Source organism: Macrotis lagotis, chromosome X, assembly GCF_037893015.1.
Source record: "Macrotis lagotis isolate mMagLag1 chromosome X, bilby.v1.9.chrom.fasta, whole genome shotgun sequence".
NCBI lineage: Eukaryota > Metazoa > Chordata > Mammalia > Peramelemorphia > Peramelidae > Macrotis > Macrotis lagotis.
The window spans coordinates 179,342,671-179,351,792 of record NC_133666.1 but is presented as its reverse complement, the minus strand read 5'-3'; the positions used below and the strand labels follow the sequence as shown (position 1 = coordinate 179,351,792).

The window sequence follows — 9,122 nt, the reverse complement described above, 5'->3', positions numbered from 1 at the left end:
TATACACAGAGAAACAAGATTTCTTCTGAAAAACTGGTATTTTCACTGGCATTTTATCATTACTTCATTGTGATATTGAATGTATTTAAATAAAAAAGGTTTAAAAAGAAATCCATTTTCTTGTATCTTTACATTTACCAAAACATTTAAAAAAATTTTGACTAATAAACAATTATTTACAAGTTTTTCACTACCAAGAACAGGGGATTTTTTAAAAATATTTTTACATTTTTACATTTTACATTTTTACATTTAACATTTTATCTGTTATTTATTTTTTGTAAGACTCTGAATTTTACAATTTTACCCCTCCTCCCTTCCCCCCCACAAAAGGCTATCTGATAGTCTCTCTACATTGTTTTCATGCCATACATTGATGAAAATTGAATGTTATAAGTGTAAATATAAGAATAAACATAAACCCCCTCCCACACCCAGAAGCTGAAAAACCTCAAGGCGAGAGAGAGAGAGAGAGAGAGAGAGAGAGAGAGAGAGAAAATTGTACTTCAGTCTGTTTTCAGATTTCAATGGCTCTGTCTTTAGGGTGAGTTGCTTTCTTTATCATAAGTCTGCCAGAAAAGTTTATACAATATTTTTGCCTCAGTTGGTATTACTAGCTGTACCTCCACTCTATTTCTCCCCACTCTCATTTATTCTATTCTCTCTCTCCTTTCATCCTGTCCAAAAGTGTGTTGAATCTGAGTACCCTCTCCCTCGATCTTCTCTCTCTTCTATCACTTATTCCCCCTTCCCTCCTTCCATTCCCCCTCATTCTGTCCCTTTCCTCCTATCATTCTCCAGGTCAAGATAGATTTCCTCACCCTATTAAGTATATATGTCATTTCCTCCCTGAGCCATTTCTGATGAGAATGAAGGCTCACCCATTCCCACTTGCCTTCCCCACTCCACTCCATTTAAAAAGCTTTTTCTTGACTCATGTGAAATCTCTCAGCTTCTTCATTGCCTTTTCTTTCCACCCAGTACTTTCCCCCATCACCCATTGACTCCATCCCTTTACCATATCGTACCATTGTATTCCACTCCTTCCTATGTCCTCTCTATATATGGTCCTTCTAACAGCTCTTATAAATGAGAAAGTTTATGAGTTATCAATATCTTCTTCCTGTGCAGGAATGTGAACAGGTTAACACCATGAGGTTCCTCAGAGTTAGTCCCTCTCTTCCATTCCTATGGTTCACCAGAGTCCTGAACTTGGAGAACAAACTTTCTGTTCAGCTCTGGTCATCTCCATAGGAAAGTCTGAAAATCCCCTGTTTCATTGAAAGTCCATCTTTTCCCCTGAAAGAGGATGTTTAGTTTTGTTGGTTGTAAACCAAAATGTTTTGCCTTCCAGAATATCATATTCCAGTCCCTATGAGCCTAAATATAGATGCTCTTAGATCCTGTGTAATCCTGACCATGGAGGCTCGGTAGTTGAATTGTTTGTTTCTGGCAGCTTTTAGAATTTTCTCTTTGGTTTGGGAATTTTGGAATTTGGTTATAATATTCCTGGAAGTTTTTCTTTTAGGATCTCTTTCAGGGGTTGACTGGTGAATTCTCTTGATTTCTATTTTATCCTCAGCTTCTAGGCTCTCAGGGCAATTTTGCTGTATTATTTCTTGAAAAATGAAGTCTAAGCTGTTCTCCTGGTTGTGGCTTTCAGATGGCCCAATAATTTTAAAATTTTCTTCTGGATCTGTTTTTAAAGTTGGTTGTTTTTTCCAATGAGATATTTTACATTTTCTTCTAATTTTTGGCTTTTTTTTTGCAGAGTTTTATTTCTTCCTGCTTTCTTGCAAAGTCATCATTCCTTTAGTTCCATTTTGCATTTGAATTAGTTATTTTCTTCAGAGAGCTTTTTAATCTCCTTTTCCAGCTGTCTAGTTGTGTTTTTTTAAGGCATTCTTCTCCTCATTTATCTTCTGTTTTGCTTTTTTCCATTAGGCCTAAAAAAATGGTTTTTAATGTATTATTTTCTTCAGTATTTTTGTATGTCAGCAAGCTTTTGATTTGGTTTTCATGATTTTTTCTGCATTGCTCTCATTTCTCCTCCCAATTTTTCCTCCACCTCCCTTAATTGCTTTTCAAAGTCTTTCTTGAGCTCATCCACAGTCTGAGCCCATCTTCTATTTCTCTTGAAGGTTTTGGATATAGAAGCTTTGATTTTGTAATCATCTGAGTATGTGTTTTGAACTTCCATGGGACTAAAGTAATTCTCTATGGTCAGATTCTTCCTTTTCTTTTGTTTACTCATTTCCTCAGCCCAAGACTTATTTACAGCACTTCCAAGTCTTGGGGGTTGTTTTTTTGTGGGGGATGCCCCACTGGGACATTTATTCCTCTAATGTCTTATGTTCTCTTGGCTGTGCTTTTATATGTAGATGACCCCCATATTTCCCTCTACCCTGGGGCTATACGGAGGGATCCAGCTATCTTAGTATGGAAGCCCAAACTGCAATAACTGAGTGTAGGCAGACAGCAGAGTCCTACCCCAGGGAGAGCAGAGAAATCTCTGTAGACTTCCCTTACCATTTCTGGGGGTGCAGGCTGCTTTTTCCTAATTCTTGCTGCAGGTTCCATGGCCGATGCTCCCTCACTCCACCCAGGTGGAGCAGAGTTCTCTCACCACCCCTTCAAGCTGTAGCTGGTGATTTCTGGGCTGCACTGGATTGTGCTGGGCTGGATAGGGCTGCACCTTGGAATTTTTTCCAAACCCTGGTCCTGGTGAAACACACCTTTCCTGTGTAACTAATAAGTTATCTTGGACTGCAAAAACGTATCACTCAGTCTTTCTGTGGGTTCTACCCCTCTAAATATTGACTAGAGTCATCTTTTGTTTGTTTTTTTTGGAGGTTTGGGAGTTCTCGGGAAATGTTGCCTTCATGCAGCCATCTTGGCTCTGCCCCACACAGGGAATTTTTGAAAATGCAAAACTTATTAAATTATATCTTTTTTTCTGAATTTTACAGTTTTTCCACCAATCTCACTTCCCTCCCCCCATGTCCCATAGAAGTTAATCTGATAGTCTTTACCTTGCTTGCATGATATAAATATATATATATATATATGTATATATATATATATATATATATATTTATACACACACACACACACACACACACACTGATCAAAATTTAAATTATATTTCTTTCACTAAATCTACTATTATTTACCTTTAGGCAAGAAACATGAAGGAAAAATTACTATTATTATTTTCATTCTCATTATTTTTGTTATTATTTAGTGAGATCAAAAAGGTTTTATACCATTAAATTGTTTAAAATGTTTTATGCTACTAAAACATTTTAAAATTCTTTTAAAATATTGATTACTTGAGTCTATCCAGAGACGAGGACCTGGGGAAGGGGCAAGGCAGTGGGTGCCTCTTCCTGCTCCCCCTGCTCTTGCTTCCAGATCTGTGGGGCTCTGAGCTCCCTATGCCCCCCACGTCCCCCCCCCCCCACACACACACCCCTCCGGGATCTGAAGATGCTGAAGTCCATGTGGAATTTTCTGAAATGTCACAAGAAGAAATGCCTGTTTCTGGGCACAGTCCTAGGAGGATTATATATCCTTGGGAAATATGTACTAAAGAAGATCAGAGAAATACAAGAGAGGGAGGCTGCTGAATATATTGCCCAAGCAAGGTGACAATATCATTTTGAAAGTAACTAGAGAACTTGCAATATGACAGTGCTGTCAATGCTTCCCACATTGAGAGATGACTTAATGCAGCAGTTAAATTCTGAGAATCTCACAGCTCTTCTGAAAAACAGACCTTCAAACAAGTTAGAAATATGGGAGGAGCTGAAGATAATAAGTTTCACAAGAAGTATTGTTGCTGTATATAGTACTTGCATGCTTGTTGTCCTTCTGCAAGTCCAATTAAATACTATGGGTGGATATATATGTATATCTGGATAATTCAGCAGTTGGCAAAAATGGCACCACACTTCTTGCTCTCTCTGAAGTTCAACAGCAATATTTGGCAAGTATTCAGCACCTCCTAGGAGATGGTCTGACTGAGTTGATTACTGTAGTTAAATAAGCTGTACAGAAAATTTGGGGAAGTGTTTCCCTTGAATATTTTTTGTCCCTTTTGGAGTTGGAACAGAAAGTAAAAGACATCAGAAAAATAACTGAATAGCATACATCTTCATCATGGATTGAAAAGACTGGTTCCAAATCTTTACTTTTTAAGTATATGATGCCAGATGAAGAAACTCCATTAGCAATCCAGGCTTGTGGTCTCACAGCAGGAGATATTACTACTATTAAGTTACTTAATGAAACAAGAGATATGTTGGAAAGGCCAGACTTTAGTACAGTTCTGAACACCTGCTTGAACAGAGGTTTCAGCCAACTTCTGGATAATATGGCTGAGTTTTTTAGACCTACTGAACAAGTGACTCCATGAATAATTTCTCCAGCGTTAGCCTGACATTAGCTAAGATAATTCAAATAATAAGTGGACAGATCCATTCAGTTTGCAGTGAAACCCCTAGTCACTTTGTTCAGGACTTATTGATGATGGAACAAGTGAAAGACTTTGCTGCTATGTCTATGAAGCTTTTAGTACCCTTCAGCACCTGGAGAAATAATTCTCTTCTTCAAGATAAACCCCAGTGAAGTCCACTTGAGTGGAAAACACACAAACACATACTGCATAAGATCAAGTATTTATGGTGCAATGATTTGTTACTGAAATTCCTATTATCACCCAAAATATTATTTCATAATTTCATAGAATATTTGACCTGTTAACAGTGTTCACTTGGGGAAAAGAAATCATCCAACTGCACTAGTTGTGGACATTTCTATGTGGTTACACAATGGAACTATCACATTTGTATCCTTTCACCATTAATATCCTTTTAAAATTGTTCTTAGTAAGAGTTAAGTATACCATAGTTATTAGTATCAAATCTACTAAACAGCTAGTTTAGTTATTTTACAATATGTGAAATGTAGTATACTTTAACGTTAATACCAAGAAATGGCTGTTTAGAATAAAAATAAATGATGGGCTTGGGAAATAATGGAGTCTTAGAAATTTTGCTATTTAATTAAAAAGAAGTTGTGCAGACTATAATAAACAGGAATGAGTCAGTCTTTTTTCCAAAGTTACCTTTCAAAAAAAGGTAAACTACTCATCCTCTAAAAAAATGCACTGGTAGAGAACTTTTCTCCTTTATATGAAAATCAGTGAATTTTAGCCATTTATCAGATATACCTGAACAAAATGTTAGGTATTATCTGTCTATCAAGTCTTAGAAAATTGTATTGAATTAGAAGTTAAAATTGCATTGGTGCTGTTTACTAACAGCTTTGTTATTACACAATTGTTGTAAACTTGTTTGTAAATATTCTTATAAATTTACTTTGTATTGATTTTTGAACCCAGTGAATATCTATATTGCAATAAAATATTTTATTGTAAAATGAAAAAAAATAAAATAATATATTGATCACTTGATTACTTCCTATTTTTAATTTCGATTTTTTGTGCATTTTAAGAAAACAATAACAGAGGCATAAAAGTTAAAACCACTAGTCTTGGAGTCAAGAAGATCTGAGTTTGAGTCTTATTTCTGACACTGGCTATTTTATCTTAGCCAAGTCATTTAAAGTTTTAGTTTTTTTAGGCCCTCTATGACTATAAAGTTCAGAGATATTCCTAACTTATATTAATAGTAGAAGATTTTTCCATTGATTTTGTTGTACTTATGGTCTATATCTTCTTATTAAAGAATCTGTAAGATACCTTTTTTTTAATCCAATACCTTTTTTTGTAATCAAGAAAATAAACAAACTCACAGTTTATTCTCCCTACATCTTTCACTTAATTGCAAAATAGTAAAAATGTATTTATTGTTGAATACCAGTTATAAATATCTGATGGTTCTCCACTAAAGTCTTCTTTATTGAAAATTTCCAAACAACATCAAAATAAACTTGAAATAAGTATATGATTCAGACATAAAATTAGGAGAGCAAGGAACTGTTTTCCTGTCAGATCCATAGAGCAGGAAGATAGAGAATGCTATGAAACACAAAATGTATAGTTTTGAGTACATTGAATTGATAAAGTTCTTGAACAAACAAAACTAATATCAGCAACCAACATTGAAAGGAAAACAGAAAGTAGGAAATATGTTTTAAGCCAGTTTTTCTGGTAAAATATTTGTTCCTAAAAAATATACAAGACTAAGTTAAATTTACCAGTATTCAAGCCATTCCCCAATTGATGGTCAAAGGATATGGTCAGGTAGTTTTCAGATTAAGAAATTAAAGCTATCTATAGTCATATAAAAATGCCTTGAATCACTAGAGAAATGCCAATGAAAAGACCTCTGTTGCACAACCTCACACCTATTAAGATTGGCTAGTGTGACAGAAAGGAGAAATTTTAAATGGTTCAGGGAAACTATAAATGGTGCACTAATAAACTGTTGTGAATTGCTTTCCATTCATTCTGGAAGGCAATTTGGGAATATATCCAAAGGACTATTGAATTGTGCATACCTTTGATTCAGCCCTATCACTATGTTGTCTGTATACCAAAGGGAACATGAAACAAAAAAAAGCACCTTCATGTACAAAAATATCTACAGCTCCTCTTTTTGTGGGGGCAAAGAATTGGAAATTGAGGGCACATTCATCATTTGAGAATGACTGAACAAGTTTGTGATATAAGAATGAAAGGACCTCTTTCTAGCAAGTCTGGAGGCAGACCGCACAAAAGAATGATGCGGGCTCCATCTTCCCTGCTCACAGGAAGCACAGGAAAGGAGTCGCCAAGTTCCGGGCTGTCGACTTCGCCAAGAGGCATGGCTAAATTAAGGGTATTGTAATGGTATCCATGATCCAAGGAGAGGGGTTCCTCTTGCAAAAGTAACTTTCTGTTATCCTTACAGATTTCAAAAGAAGACAGAGTTGTTCATTGCTGCTGAAGGCATCCATATAGGGTAGTTTGTGTACTGTGGTAAAAAAGCTCAACTCAACATTGGTAATGTCCTCCCAGTTGGCACTATGCCTGAAGGGACCATAGTGTGCTGTCTTGAAGAAAAACCTGGGGATGGAGTAAGCTTGCCCATGCATCTGGAAATTATGCTACAGTGATTTCCCACAATCCTGAAACCAAGAAAACACGGGTGAAGCTACCTTCAGGCTCCAAGAAAGTGATCTCTTCTGCAAACAGGGATGTGGTTGATGTTGTTGCTGCAAGAGGTCGTATTGATAAACCCATCCTTAAGGCAGGTCGTGCCTACCACAAATATAAGGCCAAGAGAAATTGCTGGCCTTGTGTCCGGGGTGTGGCCATGAATACTGTGGAACATCCCTTCAGAGAAGGCATAATCACCAGCATATTGGAAAACCATCCACCATTCAAAGAGATGCCCCAGCTGAATGAAAAGTCGGTCTTATTGCTGTTCAGCATACAGGTCAACTCTGGGGTACCAAGACTGTACAGGAGAAGGAGAACTAAAATACAAAATCCTGACAATAAAAATTATTTTGGAAATTGTAAAAAAAATTAAAATAAAAATGAAGAATGTAAGGAAATACTATTGTTTTATAAGAAACGGTGAGCAAGTAGATTTTAGGGAAAAAAACCTGGAAACACTTGCATGAACTGATGAAGATAGCAGAACCAGAAGAACATTGTACATAGTAATAGAAACATTGTATGATGGTCAGCTATGACTGACATAATTTTTCTCATCAATACAGTGATAAAAGACAATTTTCAAAGACTTGTGATAAAAAATGGCATTCTCATCCAGAGAAAAAGAACAATGAAGTCTGAATGCAAATCAAAGCACACTATTTTCACTTTTATATTTGTTTTTTGTTTCTTTTATGTTTTTTCCCTTTGTTCTAATTCTTCATTTATAACATGATAAATATGGAAATATGTGTTACATTATTGTGCATGTATTACCTATATCAGATTTCTTGCTCTCTTAGGGAGGGGCTAGGAAAGGAAAGGAGGGAGAAAATTTTACAAAAATGAATATTGAGGGGTGGCTAGGTGGCATAGTGGATAAAGCACGGGCCTTGGAGTCAGAAGTACCTGGGTTCAAATCTGGTCTCAGACACTTAGTAATTACCTAGCTGTGTGGCCTTGGGCAAGCCACTTAACCCCATTTGCCTTGCAAACCCCCCCCTAAAAAATGAATATTGAATATTACCTCTAATATAAGTACAAAAAATAAAATACCATAATAAAAATGTTTTGAAATGAGAAAAAAGAGATAGTGACCTTCATTTAAGTATGGATGGAATTTTAAAAGATATTTTTTATATGAAAGAGTTACCATATAGTTTAGTATTCTGATCATTTTTTCAGTAAGTATTTTTGAATATTAATGAAGTCTGAGATTTCTGTCCACACCACTGCTATCTTTTCTTCATTCAAATACACTGAATATCAATCTCTCAATACTTTCTTCATCATATTTTCTCCATTGTGCATTTCTCCTACACTTGGGCAAATTCAGATACTTCTCTCGTGTTATTCTATTTATTGCTATTTCCATCTCCTTAAAAGACACAGCATGGACTTTGATATTAGGGTTGCAAGCAAGATTTTTTATTATCATTATTACAAGAAAATGCTTTTTAATAATTTTCCCATAATCTTTTCTATTTTCTTTGAGTTTACAGTTGTCTTTTTATCCTTGAATGTTACTAGGATGACTCTGGTTTTTTTAATAACTTTTGAAATTTTCTTTTAATCAAGCTAGAAATCTAGAAATTTTATTGGTTCTCTCTACTTTATCAGATGCTACTGCTTACATTTACCTTTGATCCTACTTTGAAAATTTATGCAGATAATATTATTTTTTAATCAAGTGCCTCTTTTGGCAGTCATTCCTTAATAAGTCAAATGTTTATTGGCTCACATTCTTTAGTGTTGATGCCATTTCTTTTGTTCATTTCTCATTTAAAAATTTTTCAGTTGCTTATTTAAATAATTCACTGCTGTTTTCTGTCACTTGTATAAAAAACATTTTTTCTCAATACAATTATTATTCTTCATTTATTATAAGTCATGATATTAGCTCTCCAAGTCACAGGTCTGACTGTACAGAGGCCTGACTCAGCATAAATACCAC

The 9,122-nt window shown here is 35.4% G+C and overlaps 2 pseudogenes; both read left to right on the top strand.

The window, feature by feature from the left end:
• Positions 1-3,489: 3,489 nt before the first annotated feature.
• On the top strand, positions 3,490-4,601 carry LOC141498303 (peroxisomal biogenesis factor 3-like; annotated as a pseudogene).
• Positions 4,602-4,832: 231 nt separating this feature from the next.
• LOC141498904 (large ribosomal subunit protein uL2 pseudogene) lies at positions 4,833-7,489 on the top strand (annotated as a pseudogene).
• Positions 7,490-9,122: the final 1,633 nt, after the last annotated feature.